Genomic DNA, 20,131 nt, shown 5'->3' on the forward strand with positions numbered 1-20,131 from the left:
ATGTATCAAAATTAGCTTCGTAGAAGGGAGAAAAAACTAAGTACCTAAACATACTTCCAAAAATTAAAAAATAAACTTTAATTTATATATCTTGAACTACACGTGCACCTTTGGAAGACAGGGAGTGTGACAACGTACACTCTTCCCTTTACTCCATAGGGCCTTCTCATCAGTTGCAGGGTTTGGTGGCCCAAAATTGACTTGGCTTCGCCAAAAAACCTCATCTCTAAAAGCCCGGAGAGACCATTTTCATGAGAGAGGGACGAGCAAGTGACAAATTGGGAAAAAAAATAGGTAGGCCTTCTGAGCGGTCATTTAGGGGCCTTGTTAGCGACCCATCATTCTTCCCTAAGCTGTCAGAGTCCGATCGAAGCGAGCAATAGATAGAGGAATCCTCGCTCATAGATGTGAATTGAACTTATCCAAGAACTAGTCAAATATGTAAGTCCTTATCATAAGCCTTCTTGTAATCTGCAAATTCTACTGGCTTATGGTTACATGTTGATGTCTTTGAATCAAACTGCCTGACACTGACTAAGCATAGAGTGATCTGGTTTTACCAAGCATACTGTAATATGACTAACTGCTAAGATGGATATGCGATCATATAATATTAAATAAAATTAAAAATGATCCATATTCGCTAGAAGTGCAAGTAGCATTCAGAATAAAACAGAGAAGTGTGCTTGAAATGGTTTGGCATGTCTTGTGTCGACCTACAGATTCACCGGTTTGTAGGTGTGAAACTATGGCGAGTAGAGGTTGAAAAGGAGACGAGGAAGAATCTTGAAATACTTACAAATTTCTAGGATAAATGCATACTTAGCAAAAAAATATAGGACAATAGAAGATAAAGAACCATATATAGATGATATCTAGCCGTGGAGAGTAGGATTTAGTCTTTTTTTAAGAACTTATAATATTGTTTTATATATATAGCTTATTTTTTGCTCTTATTTTATCTGGTATAATGAAGACCGTGAGTTGAACGAACTTAGCGGAGCAGTCAAGATTCCATATAGTCAATTCCAACTTATTTATGATTGAGGCATAGTTATAAATTTACAGACACCGCCATTGTCCTCCCTAGAAAACCGAATAGGGGTTTGACAAGTTATATCTATTTGGCTTCTTATGATGCTCAAACTCTCTAAAGTTAGAATAGGGGTTTGACAAGTTATATCTATTTGGCTTCTTATGATGCTCAAACTCTCTGAAGTTATTGTTGCACACATGTCAGATCCTCTAAAAATGCAATGGAAAATCTAATATACACTTGGCGACATTTTTGAAGAGTTTGAACAACATAGATAGCTTTTGTACATCTACTCAATACGTATTTATGAAGTAAAACATATGTTACGGATTACTCCTAAATTATTTAGTACTAAGCTACCAAAACAGCTTTCATTCAGGAATACTCATCTTTCAATTCACCTTAGTATTCTATTGATTGATGATAGGGAGGTATACTTGTATTCAACCAGCTTTCAATTGTATCATTCATTGAATTTTGCAGATGTAAGATGAAGGGAAACAAACTACTATATTACAAAACACAAACAAGAAGCAATGTTTTGACAACAAAGGCATGATTTTACAACAAGAAATCACAGCGAAAGATCATCTGATATATGTTGGTCTCCAATCACCTGAAACATACAGAAAAAGGAGGGGCATTTCGGCGTATGAGCATGGCTGCAACAATTAGCTAAGAAAGAATTTCATCCACTTTGTCTGTACTTTTGCTGCTGTTGTCAAATTGAAATACATCCTCGTTAGTTTGAGATCAACATGGAGAAATTACGCGAAAGCAAGCATAAGAAGAAACAAGAAAAAATATATACCATTGTTGAGGCACATGATTGGCTCACAGCTGCCAGATGACCCTAATCATGTTTCCCGTATTATACATATTGGTGTCAAGTTAGATGCAGGTAGATACTCAAATACAAAACATAAAAGTTTGTTTTTACTTACTTTGATAATGAGGTCAATACGGTCGTTTCCTTCATTCTCTTCAACATCATCCTTAATCCTCAGAGCTAAAGCTTCCAGAGGTTTGTTCTTGCACCTAATCAACTTAATATGTTTCAGTGTTGGAATATCTGCAAAGCTAAGGGGGATCTCTTCAAGATTGTAACACTCTTTTATAACAAGTGTTTCAAACAGGGGAAATGATTCCTCCGAGGCAGCCCACCTTGAGATACGTAAGTGCGTCAGGTTCAAGAACATAAGTTTATGGAAGGTGATATCTCCAAGGCACCACTCTTCTGATTCAAAATAATCTGAGTTCCATAATTGGAGATACTCCAGGCTTGATAGTCCTACAATGAAGGGAACCATGTTTTCAATACGAGTCCCTCTTAGTACCAACTTCTTTAAATTTGAAGGCAATTGTAACGCAGATACGAGGGGCCCTCCAAAGGAAAGGTGAAGAATTTGAAGTTGGGTAAGATTCTCCAATGTCAGATAAAAAGACTCTAAGAATCATTATCACCCCTAAACCTGATGTGAAGTTGTTGAAGATTAGAACACCTCCTTGATAACACATCCACCCTATCAATTGGAAATCTAACAATAATCTTTAATATCTTCAAATTTTCCAATTTAGAGGATACTTCAAAGAACCCATGCTTATGAAATTTAGCTTCAAAGATCTCAACATGCCTTAATTTTCCCATTTCCCAAAGAGATGCTGGTAACCGTACTATATTACTCCAATTATTCACAATTAAAGTTTCAAGATGGGGCAGATGTGATTCTGGATGAAAATAGAATTTATCTACCCAAACTGTGAGGTACTTAAGGTGATTTAGTGGTTTCAATGTAGCTAAAGACAAATAACTCACTTCTTGGGAACTCAAATCGAAAACCTTAAGAAGTCGCAATTTATGAATCCAAAATCTTAAGGGAATCCCATCAAAAGATTTTCCGATCGTTATCAATGACCTCAACTGTTGGTGGAAAGCCTTCCGTGTTTTGGATCCTAGAGATGCAAACTTAGAATGCTCTTTACTCAAATTGAAGCCCACTCGACTTTCCTTCAAATCACAAGGTTGAAATTGGCTATGATTTCCCTTCACAGTCAGCATGAACTTTTCTTCTCTACTCTTCTCCAAGCAAAAGTGAAGTACTACATCATGAACCTAACAGTATTTAACCTTACCATTATATTCTTTCTTTGAAACCATTACAACATTACTGCTAATGAGATCCATCAAGTAATCTTCAGCAGATTCAATGTTCACCACGAAGTCTTCCGCTATCCATAAACTTATCAATTTAGACATTGGAATTCTTGCATCCTCTGGAAACATCCCTATATAAAGAACACAAGGCTTTAAACGATCTGCTAAGTTATCAAAACTCAACTGCATAGTAGCCCGACTATACTCTTCGGACTCACATTCAAGATAGTCAAATAAAGAATCTTTCACCTCATTCCACCAAGATTCTTCCATTTTCTTTCTTTTTATTATTCCAGCTACCAAGACAACCACTAGGGGCAGTCCTTTGCATTTTTCTGCAACTGCTTGACTCACATCTTGTAGTTCAGGCAGGAAATCTTCCCTTTGAAACAGTTTTTTCTGCAATAATTTGCAACTCTCTTCTGTTGTGAGAAATGGAAGAGTATAAGGATCAATACAGTACTTGACTTGCTTACCCACTTTCTCAAGTCGAGTTGTTACTACTATTCTGCTTCTATTTCCAAGGTTTGGAAAACAAAGCCTTAAGTCATCCCATTCCATACAATCCCACATATTATCCAATACATTGAGATATCTCTTGCCCATTAGACTTTTCCTCAACATGTCGGGAAAGATGTCATCCTTATCTCCCTTGTCCTTGGAACCGATAACTTGACTAAAAATCTCTTGTAATAGCGTTATCCGGTTATATGTTTGGGAAACGATGCACCATGCTCGAACATCAAAATGAGAAACAACGTTGTCACTATTGTACACCTTTCTAGCAATTGTCGTTTCCCTTGTTCCCCCATGCCTACAATTGGGATGACGTCTAGCTCATTTGTACCTTTAATCAGATACTAAATAATCTTTTTTATGTCATTTCGAAAACCTACTATCTCCTCATCAGTCACTAGATTGCTATGTCGAGTTGGCAGGTATTTAAATGGTGCTACCACATAGCAAGGCTTAAGAGCAACGTCTGCTGACCACATCTCAGTTACCTACATTAATTTGTTTGATCTCCTTTAAGATTGTAGGAAGTGAGCAAAAAATATGCAACAAAACATTATACTGAACAAGAATAGAGTCAATGGCAACTTCAACATCATATGCCAAATTGATGGTACGTCTCTGAAGATCTTTAGGAATTTTATGTTCATGGTGCACCTTTGTGACATCTCTGAAAATTGATGATAAAGATGACAACTCCTTCTCTAAAATGGATATAAGAGTTGATACCTCTTTCTCCAAATTACCTAAAAGAGGTTTCATCATGAAATCTAAATCATATTTCGACATCTCATTCAGTTTCCTTAAAAGAAAATCAAGAAAGCTCAATCCATAAAAGGTGGAGAACTGAGAGGAGTAAATTTTAAGGATTTGTAGTAAGTCTCCACTTGTGCCTTCATATCTTTAGCTTTCTCCAATATCTGTATCGAGCAAAGACATATTCTACTAGTATCATCTTTGTTTATAGAGCTAGGAAGAAGTTTTTGTATGACATATATAGCATCACCTGCTATAGCTCCAACTTTTTCCATAACCTCATTGAACCATTTACCGTTAATAACATGATTTGACACATCAGTATCAAGGAAAACCAACAAGAACTCTATTGCCACATCAATATTTTGAGCAGAGACACTATCAAGAAAGTTCTCAAGGTTTTCTTTTTTGAGATACATCAACAGACTATGGAGATGATGAGAAAATCCTTTTGGTAATTTCTTGTCCTTGAAAGTTCTTGAATAAGTAAACTTTGAAGCCTTTAGTTTACTAAGAAAAATCTTCTTCATTTCCAGCTCCACTAACACAATCAAGAATAATAGATAAGGAGATTTATACAAGATATCATAATACTCATATGTGTCGACCTCATCAGAAACAACGTAACCTAAAATAGCAAGACAAAGTTGTCCCACATTGTTGGCCATGAGCTGAATTCGAGTCTCCAAACATTCTAGCTTCTTATGGTTGACGTAACCATTTATCTCCGTGGCATATAAGTATGTCAAAAATCTCAGTTTCTTTTGAATAATTTTCACTTCCTTTATAAATTTGTGTATTTCAAGGTTTTCTTCAGGAGGGTCAGACCTATCCCCTTCCGGTAATATCATCAGTACATCATTTAAATTCTTTTCGAGCCAATCCATATAGTCTGGCAGATCAAAACTATTCAACTCATAATTGTCACTTAAAATGGTGTTACGTTCCAAGAATTCCAACAAATGTGATTCTAGCCTTTCTAGATTAAGGTTAGTTTTACATTGATCTGGAAGCATTGCCATAGTCAATTTGGCATTATTTGTGTGTTTGACTAAGGAATTACGAAAAAGAACACGATGATACTTTATAAAGGTTCTCAAAATTCTTAGCACCATCTCAAGTTCCTCAATTTGATCAATCTTGGCACTATCCAGATTACCTCCACTCTTGATCCTTCTCAAGTGATCTAACATTTCCTCAGTTTCATTTTGAGCCATTTTCTTTCAAAACGTTCCTGCAAGTTCGCCAATCTTGGAATTAGGTTCATTGACAACATTTTATTCATGTCTTTCATATCTAGTGTTTGTAGCTATGTTGATGCTTGAGAAAGATAATACAATTTATGTAGTATATTTCATCTAACAAATGGTGCATATTATCACAGAAAATCACATTTCACTCAACTTTCATATGGTCACTCAACTCATAGTAATTTTCTTTAAACAAAAGGAAACTAATATCAATGTGTAACGCTAATGATGTAAGGCAGACCACTAAGAGTATTTAGGCTGCAAGCATCTTAGTTGAATTACACATAGGAATAGCCCAAATAGGAGAAGAAAGTAAAAAGAAAAAAAGAAGTTAAGAATACATAACACAAGTTCACTACACTTTTTTTAAAATAGAAATTTAAAGAGGAAAACAAAAATAAAAAAACTTCTTTAACTGGTTCAACAGAGCAAAAACTAATTATTTTGTGTGATATACATTTTTTATTTTCTAGACCATATAGAAATTAAAACACAAATGTTTTGAAGTGTCATAGTGTTTCATACAAGACAATCATAAATGTCTATATTAATATACATCAAAACCATATTCATAATAATTGCAGTTTTGGAACCATGAAGTTTATTGTTAAAATGGATTAATAACTCATTAGTTGTATCAATTTAAGAACTTTGAGATTTTGGAAAGCAATAGAAAGTTAATATTCAATATATCTTGCAATTTTCAAGTGTGATAGAGTGGTCGATCGATCGATCGATCTTCTTTTGCCTTTTTGTATCTCAAAGTTCTGATCCAATCCTACAAAAAGAGTTGTTGATAACTTATACATAATGAAGATTCCACTTAAGAAAGGAGTAATTCAAAGAGAGATTCGAAAAATGTTTATCGAAAAATACCTGATATAGATTGGAGTAGGATTAAGCTAACAAGAAAAGATTAGTATGAGCATAATTAACTTAGAACAATGAGGAAATGTTTGTGCATGTCATACTCTAACAAGATATAATTATGGTATAACCAAAGGACTGGATCTAAATCCTACAAAAAGTCAATGGTTGTATTATTTAACGAACAATTCTTGGGTTTAATTTATCATATTAATTTTTAGACAGTTACATTTCTATTGGCTTTCAACGTCAATGGTTGCATTATTTGATGAATAATTCTTGGGTTTATCATCTTAATTTTTAGATAGCTAATACGTTGTCAGGTTAATATGCATTCCCATTTGCTTTCAAAGTCAATAGTTGCATTATTAAATGAAATAACATGGCTTATGATTTGTACGAATTTCTAATCTCGAGTTTGTTACTTAATTCTTTTTAATTCTAGTTATCATTTCTTTAGCAACCTTACATATTGAGAAGATTAATGAAAAAAATTCTCTTATGAAAGCACATTCAATTAAATGAAAATTAATTTTTATTTATTGTTTAATGCATCCTTATTATATGAAAGCATATTCGATTAAGGGGAATTTAATTTATATTTATTGATTAATGCATCCTTATTTTATGAAAGCATATTTGATTAAATGAAAATTAATTTATATTTATTGTTTAATGCATCCTTATTTTATGAAAGCATATTTTTTTGTGGTATTAAATGAAAATTATTTTATTTTGTAGGATTGAGTTAGAGAAGAGTGTGCTAAAGAGATTGCAATATGCTTTACAAATCATATTTAAATTTTAGCTAAAAATAGAGTTATTATTTTTCATATTAGGTTCAAATCTCTCTCTCTCTCTCTCTCTCTCTCTCTCTCTCTCTCTATATATATATATATATATATATATATATATATATAAAGAGCTGAATACTAGCTCGCTGATGTGGCATGCTTCAATGGCCAGTATCACTATTTTTTTATATTTTCAGAATTTTCAATTTTTACCTTTATTTTCTGTTCAAAAATATGTTTAAAAATTTATTCTATTCCCTCATTATGAGCCTTCATAACATTTATTTCTTCCAAAAGTAATGATACAATGACTATAAATGTACAATAACTAAAAAGGAAACGTTAATTTTGCTTAGTTTAATTTGATTAAGTTACTGCTAAATCGACAGTAACTAAAATCAACCAAAAAAATAATGTTAATTTGAGTATAGCATTAACTTAAAAAGGAACGTGAATTTTGCTTAATTTAATTAAACGACCGTAACTAAAACTAACCAAAATAATAATGTTAATTTGAGTATAGCATTAATTTAAAAAGGAACGTGAATTTTGCTTAATTTAATTAAATTAAATTACTGCTAAAATTGGAGGTAACTAAAACTAACCAAAAAGGAACATTAATTTGATTAGCGTAAGTTTTCTTATACGAAAAATAACTAATGACTAAAAATTAGCACTAATCAAGAGATATTAATTTTCTTAATTGTGAAACTAATGATTAGTTGTAAGTTTTCTTCCTATCCGTTTTTTCATCAACAATTTCTTTATTTTCAATTATATTAATTAGTATGTATTAATCTTTGTGTAATTAGATTTTAATTAATTTTGTGTCTTTTCATATTCTATATTTTTGTACTATATATAGATTGGAAGTGTATTTTTTTTTTCTTCATGTAGTAGCTTGCTTACTATATTTGTTTTTAACTAGATTGTTAGTCTAACATATTTTTTTTTATTTTTTTTTCCAGAGTTGGTCATTATAATAGACATGATTTGATGATAAGGAATAAGATTTGAAGAATGTGGAGTGCGATTTATTTCAAGACAAAAGGTGAATTGATTTATAATTTTTCACTTTTCACATATGAAACTCATATGACAATAATTAAATTCTCTTTGGTATTGTTCAATCTCTTATTTGACTTCTTGATCACCTTAATTCTCATAATGTATTGTGAAATTATGTATGTTGAAGTTTTTTTTTCTTTTGTTGATAGAATGTGTTTGGCAAGTGGGCTAACTAATGTGGAATACAAAGTCATCCATGAGACAAAGAACAAATTGAGATGCTTGATGAGAAAATTTGTGGGGGAAAACTAGAGATTCACGTACAAGTAGGAGTTGAGAATTTATCTCGATAGTAATCATAAATTTTCACAATATTTTGTTACATTAGATGTTTGTATGGCAATTACAGGACTCCTCTTACTTGGTGAAATTATTCCTAAATTAGAAGATCAATCATTATCTCTATTGTCACCATGTGTGCTAAATGAGTTTAGAAAGCATAATTATGCAAGTTTTTCATAGAGATGCCATGAGTAAGTTTCATTGTTTAGACAACTACTTTATTGTACATTCATCAATTTTTTGAAGAAAATTTGTTGTGCTCTTTTGAATATATTGTCTCAAAGCCTATATCAAATATGCATAATAATGTCATATGTACTTCACTTTGTTAAAAAAAATATGTTGTGTGTTTGTGTTTTTATGATTTTAGTTTTATTTCATTTTTCTTTTATTTGAAATGCAAATTTACTTCTCTTTTTTTTAAATGTGGTTCACCTAACACCAATAAAAATATTATTTTTGTGTTTTAATCAATATAACAAAATTAAAATTTATTTCCGCTATATGAAATTATAAAAATATTAATTTCAATTTATTGATTTTCTTATAAACCGCACGAAGCGCAGTCAAATTCACTAGTTTTATTTATAAATTTAATTAATTAGTACAAATATCAATTCAACACACTTCACATATGTTATCAATCTTCATTATATACTAACACAAGGAGAAGTTGTTAGAGTAATGTTCTCAATGTCTTACAAGAATATATCCTCACTGCATCAACTTATTCAACTTTTTCAGCTCAACTTTTTCAGTTGAGGAACTTCCAATCCACTTAATGACTTTCAAGAATGAACAAGTAACTAAGTGCTGGGGTAGAAATATTGAGGAAATGGATATCATTACAACCCATAAGCTTCAAGGTAGAGAGCAATGGAGCCATGATGGCGTTATTCAACAATTTTGATCAAAAGTAATATGTCTTAGGTCGATGGTCACAAAATTCATATCCAAATTAACACTTAAAATTAAATATCGAGAACAAGCTTGTGTTGCAAGAGGATTTTGCAGACAATGTTAGGAAATGTGCTTTGGTTTATCATCTCATAGAACAAGCACAATGACTAAATAGGTAGACCATATATGATTCCATGGTTTGGACAAGAGACTCATTGTTGCTCAATCAATTATAGATTTAACTAATAAAATCTTTATAGTACGCCCATGAATTACATCTGCAGAATGGTTCATACTTTATATTTTTTTCCCCAACTATATGGTAGAAAGTTAAGAATTGAACAACAAATTATCACTAAGTCAACAAGCACTATAATTACGATAAGGTATAATATTTAGGAAGTTAACTTTTTTTGGGCCCTAAAAAAGGAATTTTATAGCGGAAATAAAAAATAATTTTAAAAAAGTTAAACATTTTACAATATGGTGATAGATTTTCACGATGGTATCTCTACAGGAACAAGTCTGAGAATGCAAATTGCAATTGACATACAATAATCATTAATCTATATTTTTTTATTAGATGATTGAAATAGTTTTCATGGGAAATATTAATTTCCTCCGTATAGAACACATCCTTAATAATAAAAATCACTTATGTTCTTCTATGACATTTGATTAGATGATTAAAACCACTGGCCGAAAAACAATACTAAAGTTTCAAACAAAAAATACATTCGATTGAAAAACATGCAAACTCTTTTAACAACGACTTGGAGCACGCATTATGGCCAACAAATTTCCTTCCGCTTGAATATCATATTCAAAATCAACCTTCCTTTTGATGCTTGCAATAGCAATTCGAGTCGCTTCTCTATCTTTTTTCCACTGCGACTTGAATTTCTCTTCTTGCAACTGCTTCTCTCTATGATAACATAACCCAAAAGGTCATTTTTGAGAATTTTCATAAAATTATCATTTTACCTATCCTAATAGTTTCCCCGAGCCTTTTCTGATTGTTTGGTAAAGTTGGTTTTTAAAAGTTCAGTAAAAGGTTGCGATTTTTGGAAGTTTTTAGTTTTGGAAGACTTAAGTTGGTTAAAAATGGTTTTTGGTGTCAATCGAAGTTTTGAATCTCATAATGGATTTTCGCCAGTTCCATTAGCTCCAAAATGCGGAATTTAGTCTAGGAGAGTCATCGGTTTAAGATTCAGAGTTGTTTCATGGATTTGGGGTCTTAAGTTGGAAGTTGATGAGATTTTAGTCTTTATGTTGACCTTTGTAAACATCCGGAGTTCGGATGATCAAATCGGGTTTCTGACCATCTCGTTGGACTCTGGGATGATTTTAGATCTAGGGGAGGTCTTGGATGAATTTTCTGAGGTTATGAGCTTAGACCCTTTTGGTGTTATGGTAATTTATTACAACTTTCATGGGTTTCTTTTCAAGGAGACCTCAAATTCATATCTCGATGGTTCCATTGAGTCTGGAACATCTAGTTTAGTTGGGTAGATTATTTGGTTTGTGTGTAAGGGGTTACAAATGAATCTCGGGGTCCATTCAGATGTTTTCGGTGGTTACTTGTTTGCTGAAATTTGGTTCTTGTGCCAGCCTTCGGATTTGTGGAATTGGTGACCATGTTTGTGAAGGAAAATTATGGGGACCCCACATTTATGGAGGCTTGACCGCGTTCTCGGAGGGTCAAGATGCTTACCTCCGTGTTCGTGGAGGGTTGAGATTGTCCTCTCCGCATTCACAGAAAATGACCATGTTCATGGAGACTTATTGAAGACGACCTCCGCATTTGCGGGGAGGAATTTCGCTAGCAGCTTGAATTTTTCAAATTTTGGGGTTTCTTCCCCATTTTTTTAATTTTTGAGCTTTGAGAACTCTTGTGTGGCTAAGAAGGTTTTTCAAGGTGAAACATTTGGGTAATTTATAACCCTAAATCTTCAATTCCCATTCATCAATTATGATTTTTAACATTAAAATAAGGATTTTGAGTTTCAATGTTTGGAGGTTTTTCAAGAACCCTAAATTTCTGCTTAATTGGTGATTTTGAGTTGATTTCAACTCTATTTTTGAAATGGTTTTCACCGTTGGTTTCCAAATTCTTTAGGCAACATATTTTCATATTAATTTCCAAATGTACCCTTCATTTTTAGAATCGATTTGTTGGGTTGATTTAACCTTGTTTTTTCAAAATGGTTGATATGAGTGTTGTTAGTTTCAAAATATTATTGTGATTGCTTATTTGATTAAATTGCATTGATCTGGAGAATCAATTAAGGGGGAAAGCTCAAGTCCTGGAGTGATTGTTTGATTGATTAAGGCAAGTGAACTTCTAGACCTTTTTTAAGCTTGTAGAATCTTATGTTTCATTGTATTAAGTGTTAGAGAGTAATCAGAATTGGTGATGGATTGAATCATTCACATGGATTGATCTAAAAGATAATAAAAAGGGGCTAAAGAAAGAAAATGCAATGTGATGGCAAATTGATGTGTGTGATATTGTGAATGATTTGAGTGGTAATATTGATGTGTTATTGATGGAATATTATGATTGAGTGGTTTTGAATTGTGAATTGATATGGAAGTTGATATGAACAGATAAATATCAGAGTATATGAACTTTCAGCACAAATCTTGAACGATTTTTCCTTTGATTCACAATTTTGATTGTAAATCCCCAACTAGGGTTTCACAATTTTGAGGGACAATTGGGTGAAATGAAGAGTTTTTAACCCTTTTACCCTTGTATATTAATTGAATATAAATTTAGTCTTTTTAATTATAAAATTGAAGTGTAAAATATTTAATTAGTTGACAGCCATTGAATGGCTCACTGACCCACATTGGAGAGCTTACGTTTCACGCGCTTGGACTGTAATAATCGAGTATTTTTTTATTTAACAGTTGGATAGTTGAAGTGTCTGTTTGTGCACTTTGAAAGTTTAAGGTCAAAGTTATAATCTGAAACCAAGTTTAGGGTCCTATTTATGTGTTATGCCAATAGGAAAAGTCACCCAAAATTCTAATGACCTCCTCAGGAAGTATGCCACCCATCCCAACGCGTCAAATTGACAACATACATGTAACGACCCTAAAAATGAAATAGGAAGAACTAGAGCCTCACATGTGTATTGAAGTTGGTAACTTGATTAAATAATGTAAATCGTCTTTTTGAGTTTAGTTCAAAGAGATTTGGGGTCCGTAGATGCTGCCAGTTTTTGACATTTTAATTTTTAGTTGGGGCTTTGGGAATTAATTAATTATTAGGTTAAGGGCTTAGGGGGTCGGTTAGGAGTTAATTAAATGACTTATATAAGGTTTTAAGTCTTTTAACAAGTCATTTACTCTCTTTTCCCAAAATCAAAATCCCAAAGTCTTCCCTCTCTCTATATTTCTCTCTAACTCAAAGAAGAAGATGAAGTAGGAGCTAGGGTTGAGGATTTCATGGTGTTTCTTCTTCAATTTTCGTGGGATTCATGAAGGTTAAGGTATGGGGATCCTTTATCCTTGATTCCTTTTCCATTCAAGGGGCCAAATCAAAGTGTTTTGAAAGTTCTTCAAAAACTCAATAAAGTCTTAATTTCGGTTTTCTTGCATTAAATGATTTTTAATGATGATTTATGTTATTATTGATGTTTATTGATGGTTTTAAGAAAGAAAAGTCAATGAATCCATGTCTTTCCAAGTTTCCTAAATTTGGCATATGAAGTGGGTTGAATGTTTATGATTGAATGATGATGGAAAAATGCTTAGGTTGAGTTGAGTAGTTGATTTCTATTATTATCTATGTTTATCTATTGAGAATTGTTGAAGAATTGAGGAATGGTGATTGTGGCTTTGGAAAAACGGTAAGTTGACCTAACTTCATTGTTAATGTAGAATTGATATAGAATTGTGATAGATTGATGTGTGATCCACTTATGGTGGAGGTGTTTACTTATTGAATGTATTATGATTATGGCCTTGAAGGCATTATATGAGGAATTGAAGTGTTGACATGATATCATATATGTGAATGTGATGTAAAGGATTTGAATGAGAATCTAATGAAGTAAAGGTAATCATGTTGTGAATATAAATGTGTTCATGGGATCCCAAGGTGAGCTTGAATAAAGTATTATTGTATTGTTATTAAAAGTATGTTCTCTCTTAACACTTATAAATGAAGATGATGGAATGTAAAGTGTCTTATATTGTTGAATGTCATCTCTTGACTTGGTAGACTTAGGTGCTCTTCTTGATAAATGAAAAGCTATGTTGAATATAAATCGATAGGCTATGACATTCCTTTCATATGTAAGTGATGAACTCTGTTTCTGAGCTGGGTAGCTTTTGGTAATTTATGCATATCTTGTTCTCTAGAACTTGGTTTACAATGAATATGTATGATTTGGAAAGCTAACTCGTATACCTACAACTCTTATGTTTATGTAAAACTCTAATTTAACTGTTATGGACACGAAATATGGGACACAACATAGGGCAAGTTCTGCCCAGATTTAGGAAATTGAAATCTTGTATGATCAAATGTAGTGTTTTGAATATATCTTTTTGTACAAAATATATTTTGCAGTGATTCTTGTTTATTTGCAACCTTTAGAGATGTACCTACATCTTTCATGAAGGTTATAAAGTTTAGTTTTGCCGTTTCCTTTTCAAATCTAACTTGCGACTTGAGGTACCAGGCTGCACAGATTCACTGGTTTGGGAGCATAGTTGTATTTGTACATGCTAGGCTTACTTGTGATGATGATCCTATTTTACGTCAACATTACTGAGCTAATAGAAGTTAAAGAAGTTATTTAATTGTATTTTTAAGGTTGTGTATACTCGTGAACAAGTTGAGGACCTTGAAACGTTGGTTGGTCTATGGTCTGATCTCGCAAAGTTATGTTGGACTAGTTCTTTGCTAAAGCACTGAGTTTGTGTATAAACTTGTACTTGCACTCTTTTAACTGCGGAAATATTTGAAAGTTGATCTTGGTACCTTGGCTACCTCTTGTCACTTTGCATTGTCATGTTGGTATCCTTTAAGACGTTAAAGACGCTCATGTAACTCGCCCACTTGTACGGACTGTTTGATCACCTGGCACTTTTGTTGGGTCCTTGTCCTTCTTGTGGTTGTGACTTTGTCACTCTTGGCATGCCTCTTGATTCAGATCACTTGTCATCTTGACTCTGGATTTTTAGTCCGTCTTATGAATGGAAATTGTCCATTTTAAGTACGAATTAGAAAGCCATTTTTAATATGGTTCTTGGTTTTCTTGATTATTGGGCTTTGACCCTTCTTGATACCGGGCGTCGAGCCTTCTTGATACTTGCTTGTGCTTGGTGTGACGACATGATGTATATATTGGGCGAGCCTTGTTATTGAATCTCTTGGAAATTTGTGCTATGAGCATTCTTGACACTTGAATCTTTAAATGTAGAACTTGATAGCCTTAGTGTGAACTCTAGTTACTTGATAGGTTCTACAACGTGTAGATAGTAGTATGGGATGCTATCTACACATGGCACGAGTAGGCTTTGAAGGTGCCAAAATGAGTTCCCTAAGTCTATATGACTATAATGTGAAGTCCCCTAAATGCATGAATGTGTCCTAAATGACTTTAAAGAAGAATGTTGACTTATTGTCTAAATGATTTGTTGAATGAATAGCTTATGTTAATGAAGTGAGTTACTTAGTATGCTACCTTGAAGAATGATGGTTCTTGTCTATAGTAGCCTTGAGGAACACTTAGGTGTGTATGAAGAGGTTGTATGGGCGGCCACTTCATGTCTCACTCAAGTGTGTCTTAGGGTAACTTTAGATAAGGGTTCTTGGATGATAAAATGAGTTACGTGGTGAAAATATTGAGTATGTCTATAATGTGGTTAATGTCTTATATGTTGGTTATGTTCTATAATATGTCTAATATGTCAATATTCGTGAAGTTTACTAAAATGTCATAGGGCATGACTTTCAACCAAATGTCCTTTTTAGCATGTGTTTGCATGGTTTCCATACTTAGTACTTAATTGTACTAACCCCTTTCTTTCCCTTTTGAGTAAAGTGTAGGGATTTGGAGATGTTGATATTCCATGGTTGATGGATAGGTTTCTAAGATGTTTGAAGATGAAGACTTGGTGAGTCCTCATATATTCGAGGACAATAACCAACATGCTCCTTTATGTCTTGTAGTTTTTTCATAGTTTTGAGTGGGCTTAGTCCCATTGTTGTATTCAAGTATTAGATGGTTTTGAGACATCTTGGATAAAGTCTAGAAAGTCTTCCGCTTGCTTTTTATTTAAAAGGTGTTCTTTCGATTGTAAAGGAAGCTTTAAATTTCTCCTCTATAGTTTTTTTTGTATCGTATTTTAATGAATGATCCATGAGGCTTGTATTTGACCTCTTCGAGGTCGAATGCGCCGGTTACGACTAGAGGGTGCTCTCGGGTCGTGACAATACAAGCTACGAAAAGAGTCGAAACAAGAAATCAACATGAAAGCCAAAAAATGACCGTGAGGGTCACTATAACATCCGCTACTAAAAGGACCTTCATCCTCTCACATTAACAAAATTAAAGCAATTTATAACCCCGCAAAAAATTGAAACGTTGAATTTGCAAGGAAAAATCCAGTTTTGGTACTAAATCAATGATCTACGAGTTCAATCTATGGGCCGTAGAAAAGAAGGCGTAGAGTTGAGTTGAGTTTTTGAAAATCTTTAGTCACTGATGTTGGACCAACAAATGGATAGTATGTGATATAGTTGATTCTACGGGTCATAGATTGATTCCAGACTTAGTAAAATTTTATGCATGAAATTGAGTTCTATGAGCCGTAGGAAAGGGTTTTACTCAATTTTCTCCAAGCTATGATTTTTATGCAAAGTTAGAGTTTTTATGAAAGATTTTACATGCATAACAATGAATTACTATGAACATGTTTTATTATATGATTATCATTCTCCATACAAGTGTCAAGATTATCTATAAAGATATGAAAGTTGCTTCTAAGTATTTATAGATTATGGATAACTTCATGTAAGTTTTCTCATGTTAAAAGTTATACATATAAAAGTAAAGATATGTTTATGAAATAGATATTTGAACACTGCCTCACAACATTATGATTCATGAACAATATAACATCTAGATACTCCATCAATGATTATGAATAGTTTTGACATCAAGATATGTTGCATAATATAAGATGAGCTATATTGCAATGTTTTGGAGGGATTATTTAGCACCGAGTGGACTTACGTTCTAGATAACACTTGTCCCTGAACTATGGGCCCCTATAGGATTATATTCCACCACATTGTGTGTTGATCTTCTAGCCCTGAGGGGCCCAAATTAGTGGATCCACACAGTGGCGGATCCAGGATTTAAAGGTTGTGGGTGCTCACTTCCTTTAACATGAACATGTTAGCAATCACATAGTGCAAGCGTATACTAACTCAAACTCTTTAATAAAAAAAGTAAACGTATACCTTCCTTTAATGAAAATCTCAAAACCTAATTTCCCTAACCCTTTTTTTTCATTATCTAACTTTAATCAAACATCAAATCTTATTACCTTGCTTTTGTATTTTGATTTTGAAAAGAAAAAAGCTTGAAGTTTGTTGTTGGGCTGGCTGCTTTCTCTTTGAAACAAGAAGAAGAAGAATAATGATTTCCTCTTTTTGTTAAAAGAAAAAATCCCATAAAAGTGGGCAGTGAAAAAGGTTTTAAAACATAGAAAAGGTTAAAAATAAAAAAGAAAGAAAAAGTTAGTCACCCTAAACTAATTAAGACTAGGAAAAGTCAAAACAAGTACAAAATTCGGAGTAAAATAAGCCCTTAATTAAAAAAAAGGAAAAGTAAAAAAAAAAGTGCAAAATTCGCCGGAAAAAGTTTTTTTAAAAAAAGAATGGGGCTGACGGGATTCGAACCCTCGCCCTCATGCTTCGCGCGCCTTATTTTTCCAAGTGTTAACCAGCGCACCCACGACTGCTAGTATTCTATGGGTGCTTATTTTTATTTAATAACGTATTTATCATATTTTCTATATATATATACAAAAAAATTTCCCGAGTCAATGGGTGCTCGAGCACCCAAAATTGACTACGTGGGTCCGCCCCTGGATCCACATAGATATGATATGGTGTTGTGGCAAAGTATAGGGCAACCCTCTCCAAGGGATTGTGATTGCATATATATATATATATATATATATATATATTTGGCGAAGTATAGGGCAGACCTCTTCAACTGGGATTGTAAGTTGGTGCATCATGAACTATATGATGTATGTCGATTGTAAGAAACTCTCACCAAAGCTATTCCTTTGTTATATATATATATATATACGCATCAAAAAATAAGTTTTATGCAGGCTCTATGACTCATGATTCTCTTTTATTTTCAACATGTTTATGATGCTTTAAAGGACTTCATCATAACTTATGTTTTGATATCCACTTATGATATGAAGTTGTTCTTACGATTTTCACTTTCATTTTAAGATTATTGATATATATGTATATGTATAACTTGCATACCAATACATATCATTGATTGACTGCGTCTTGCACTACATTTCTCATGTGATCTAGATTTCAAGTTCTCAGACTCGAGATCATTGTTAGTAGTTCGGTAGCATTTACACTTTAGTTGTTTGGTGAGCACTCCCAATGTTTCGGAGAGGCAGAGTCTTATTTTAGTTTTCTAGTTAGCTTAGAGGTTTGTTCTTTCTTTTCAATAAAGGTTATGAGGTCTTGTCTCAGGTTATTTCATGTCTTAGTAGTAGAGGCTTCATTAGACATAGAGTAATAATTTTTATATTTAAAAATGCTCAGATTCATTAGTAAAGTTGTTTTTATATGTTCACTTATTAAGTTTTTTTTCCCTCCCTAGGAGCTCCCACCCCTTTTGCTCCCTTGGTAACTCGAACTCGCAACCTTTGGGTTGGAAGTGAGGGGTGCTTACCATCCGAGTAACTCTCTCTCGTCACTTATTAAGTCTTTCGATATAGTTCAATTACTTTTTTATTTAACTTAGTTATATATGTTGTTCCAAGGACCCATTTGGGTCACATATGGCGATTAGTTTATGGTCACGATTAGGGGTAGTCTTGAGTCGTGGCAGTATGAGTGTTAGCAACGTTGATTTCTCCATCGTTTGTCATTTCCTTAGTTGTAACCTTGCTCTTATATCACGTTGTCACGCCCTTAATCTTCTACTAAGCACACATGTGACACTCAGGGGCGGATCTATGTATCATGGTGCATGGGGTGCCACAACACCCAGTGGTCTCGGTTGATTATATATATATATGCATAAAAAACTTATGAATAGTAAACTTGCCACCCCTAGACAAAAGTAAGTGCATGGTGCCAGTGGTTAAGGATTGAGTTTTCGGCTTCCTGGTCGCAAGTTCAATTCTCTATTAGCTTAATGTTTAATGCATTTGTCGTTTCTTTCGCAAAATAAAAATGTTGGGGCTTGGACTCAAACCCGCAATCAACCCATGAAGAAACAATGTTGATACCATCAGGCCATGGGCAACATTTGACTTCAAATAGACATTATTATAATATGGTATATGTGATCTTTAATATAATATAATAATATGTGTAAAGATCGCAATTCAAATCCAATTGATATCAAGTTATAGAAGTTCTAAATTTGATTTTTGCCGATATTTTTTCGTTGTAATTTTTACTTTTTTTCGAAGCATAGAAAAGTACTTCGATCCTCCATCTAAATTTATGTGACACAATTTTCTTAAGTTTGTTATACTAATTAAAGAATTGGGACGGAGGGTGTAATAGTTAGACAAAAAATTACAAACGATTGAGACTTAACGAGTAATAATTTGATCGATTCAATCAACCTAACGATATGACACCCACAACCTTCAAATTCTAGATCCGCCTCTAGTGACACTTGACAATTTTCTCATGTTCTTATATCTGGCTATGTCAAATCAGCCTAAAACTCTAGGAATCGCTAAAAGAATAGAAGAGAGAACACAAGAGGATTGCCAATGATTTTACAAATGGATACTCCTCTATTTATACTACTTACATAGGAGCTAATGTGTAAGTACTAATTGTTAAATAAATTCCTACATATTTATAAATAAGTTTCTTTTTCAGAATACTCTACAATCTAAGAATCTATCAAAATCTTTTCATGTAAATCTATGATATTCTAGAATCTACCAGGAAAGCTCCCCACATTTATCTAAAATATATTTTACTAAAGCTAGTTTTCTTTCCTATGTAAGCTTTCACATAAACAACATTATGCCATATGGCGCTTGTATGATTGCAATACAATACCTAATATAAATTGAAGAGGAGGGACGGGGAGTATGAAGTTTTGTGGAAAAAATCGATCTTTTGTGTAATTTTTTTTTTTTTTTTGACAGCTAGTATAAAAGAAATAAATAAATGAAAATCAAAATAGCGGGGTAAGAATTTTCAACGTTTTAATAATAAAAAGAGAAAACAGCATTAAAATTTGCT

General features: G+C 33.1%; 1 pseudogene; it reads right to left on the bottom strand.

Annotated features, from left to right (window-relative positions):
- Nucleotides 1-1,861: 1,861 nt before the first annotated feature.
- LOC125844927 (putative late blight resistance protein homolog R1A-3) lies at nucleotides 1,862-5,823 on the bottom strand (annotated as a pseudogene).
- Between the last annotated feature and the right edge of the window lie 14,308 nt (nucleotides 5,824-20,131).

The sequence above is a fragment of the Solanum stenotomum genome, chromosome 11 (assembly GCF_019186545.1).
Source record: "Solanum stenotomum isolate F172 chromosome 11, ASM1918654v1, whole genome shotgun sequence".
NCBI classification, from domain to species: Eukaryota; Viridiplantae; Streptophyta; class Magnoliopsida; order Solanales; family Solanaceae; genus Solanum; species Solanum stenotomum.